The sequence below is a fragment of the Cyprinodon variegatus genome, unplaced genomic scaffold, assembly GCF_000732505.1.
Source record: "Cyprinodon variegatus isolate N-32 unplaced genomic scaffold, C_variegatus-1.0 Scaffold886, whole genome shotgun sequence".
NCBI lineage: Eukaryota > Metazoa > Chordata > Actinopteri > Cyprinodontiformes > Cyprinodontidae > Cyprinodon > Cyprinodon variegatus.
In genome coordinates this window covers 213,366-216,388 of record NW_015151339.1, presented here as the reverse complement: position 1 = coordinate 216,388, position 3,023 = coordinate 213,366, and the positions used below count along the sequence as shown (strand labels likewise).

The window sequence follows — 3,023 nt, the reverse complement described above, 5'->3', positions numbered from 1 at the left end:
TGCTCACCTTCAGGGAGGGATCCATGCAAGCACAAACACAATCCTCTCTAGAGCCCACAGATAGCGGTAGGAGAACGGACACATTATGACAATTGTATTTTGTGAACCCTTTCCGCAAAGTCCTAAGGGATTATGTTTGTGCTTCTCAATAGAGTTTAAAACTATTGCTGTGTTTTTCCATTGAGTTTTGGTAGTATTCTTTAACATGGCTATGTTGTGTCTGCAGCAAGCATTGTCACCATACCAGGCACATACCTTTCTATATTTCTAAAGATTTTGCAGTGATATCAATGTCTCTGAGTGAGGTAGGGCAGAAAACAGATAGAGCATGTAAAGACATGGAAGAAGGCAGCCGTGATCGTATAGTGGTCAGTACTCTCCGTTGTGGCCGCAGCAACCCCGGGTCACGGCAAAATTGTTTAAAAGTACATGATAAAACCAATTCCAGTAGAGATGTTGCTGAGTGTACAGGAGGAGAGGCTTCTTTTGAATTGTTTGTATAAGACAGGGTGTACCCCTGAACTTTCTTCCATTCAACACACCTCATAAAACTCAAAGCTTCACATCATTGCTGCGCAACACTACATAATACAGTTATGGCTCCTTCTGAATGAAAGTAAATGGAGCCCAAGCAGACGTACGTCAGAGGTTTCCTTAATAAGCGTTGTACAGGTTGATCTGGCATTAAGCTGTGAACTTGGTAGAGTCGGTGAACGGACCTCCTGACCGTCTCATCTCCCTGTACGAGCAATATAGGTGCCACAAGCCTTTGTATAACAGGACGTATAAACTTTGTCTAAATAATGAATTGAGGTAAGAATACTTCATTTTTTGACATGTACTTTCTGTGGCACATGCAAATGTCATCAATTTCATTGGTTTAATTTGTTTTTTGTGACTTAGAGCTTCAACCATTAGTTCATTTTTTTACTTTTGTTTTAGTCATTTTTACAGTTTATTGTATTTGTAGTTTTATATATCCCTTGCAAATGGTTGCCCTACCGGAGTTCTCAGTCAATGCGTGTTGCATCTGTCTATGCCTGCCGTTGTTAAATTTTGCAGATCCTTGTTGATCTCCTTGTGTTTCACCTTCTTTCCGGCTGATCTGCTTTCCAGAAATTTATGCATTTCGCTTGTTCACAGATATACTTGATCTGTCTATTTGACAGACTAAGAGGGGGGACTCTGTATTTTTATAGTGCAACGGAAATGGTAGAAATAAGCCGACTACCTAAGAAGTTTCAGTTTTTGATAGAACAGAGGAAAAACAGATAAAGTAGCTTATGTAAATGAAGGATAAATCTTTAAAGGACAGCTGTGGAGGAGTCTATAGTTGGCCACCTCAGGTCTGTGGATGTAGGGGCCTAATTTGGATGGATGCCCCGGAACAGGCATCCAGAAAAAGCTTTTTCTATGCCAGGTGTGTATATGTGTGTCACGGCTGTGCACATGCTGTCCTTCCACCTTCAATAGCTCAGTTGGTAGAGCGGAGGACTGTAGAGGGCAATAGAGGATATCCTTAGGTCGCTGGTTCAAATCCGGCTCGAAGGAGAGAGTTTTGTCAAACTACCCACAGAGATAGCGGTAGGAGAACAAGCACTTTATGACAATTGTCATTTGTGAACCCTTTCCGCATAGTCCTAAGGGATTATGTTTGTGCTTGGTAAAGGAGTTTAAAACTATTGCTGTGTTTTTCCATTGAGTTCCTACAGCAACCATTGTCACAGAATGCCAGTTTACTTTAAAACTACAGGAGTGCAGTGTGGTTACCTATATTAGGCACGTACCTTTCTGTATTTCTAAAGATTTTGCAGCAATATCAATGTCTCTGAGTGAGGTAGGGCAGAAAACAGAGAGTGCATTTAAAGACATGGAAGAGGGTAGCCATGATCGTATATTAGCCAGTGCTCTAAGTTGTGTTCACAGCAACACCGGTTGCTGCCACAAGCCTTTTTATAACAGGACTATACACTTTGTCTAAATAATGAATTGAGGTAAGAATACTTCATGTACTTTCTGTGGCACATGCAAATATCATCACTTTCATAGCTTTTGTGGTCAGAGTAGGTGGAACTGAAAGATGTTTTTGGAAAATTTTAGTGTTCAATAGGTTGCTCAACAACGCCACCCTGGGAACTTCACCCAGGGAATATTACCCCTTTGGTTTTACGCACACAGGTTTAATTATGCAGAAGGTAAAACATCTGAGATGGCATTTCAGAATGTAAAAACATGTTTATTAACTTCTTTCTAAAATACTGTTCTTAGAAGCCAATTCTTTAAAAAATGAAAACCAAAAGAAAACTGCAGTGGCTGAGGTTTCCGTCCAAAGGAGCGCTATGGGGACGACATCCAAACACAGCAAACCAAAAAAAAAAAACCCTTTGACACACCAGACGCAGTGAGATAACCCAAACCCAGGAATCACGGAACACAAAAGAGGTAGACACAGTCACCACACCGATGCCAGACCCCAGCAACTGCAAACAGAAAAACTGTTAAACACAACTAATTTAAACACACCAAAATAAACAAACAATATTTTAGAAATAAATCTTCAAGTTTAGAAAGAATCAAAACATTTGTAAGCAAAATAAAAATAAAAAAAGAAACAAAGAAATAAACTAATCGATGTAGAAAACACAGATTAATAAAATCATCAAGGCTGGGTGCGGTCCTCCTGCCACGCCACGATCTGCGGCATACTGGGTACGCCGAGGCCACACCCCAAACGCTGCGCCGTAACAGTCCAAGTTTAAAGCAGGTACACCACCGAATCCAGGTAAAGAGACAAGGGAGTCCAATAAAAAGATCCAAAAAAGAGGAGAACAGAGCAGCAGTGGTCCAAAGATGAGATGGACCTTTTAGTCCACCCAACCGCACGCACACACACACTGGCGATGAGGACCAGGAGAGCGGTAGCGTGGCGCGTTACCACCAGCAATCGGAGCAGTTGTACGAGTTGCAATCCGTTGCCTTTTTTCTCTTGGTCAAAAACCCACACGAGCCACACGGTGGTGATA

At 41.5% G+C, this 3,023-nt stretch overlaps 1 non-coding gene across 1 annotated transcript; it reads left to right on the top strand.

The window, feature by feature from the left end:
• The first annotated feature begins 1,463 nt into the window (after positions 1-1,463).
• trnay-gua lies at positions 1,464-1,551 on the top strand. Its single transcript is given in 2 exon segments — positions 1,464-1,500; positions 1,516-1,551. It is a non-coding gene; the product is annotated as a tRNA-Tyr (tRNA).
• Positions 1,552-3,023: the final 1,472 nt, after the last annotated feature.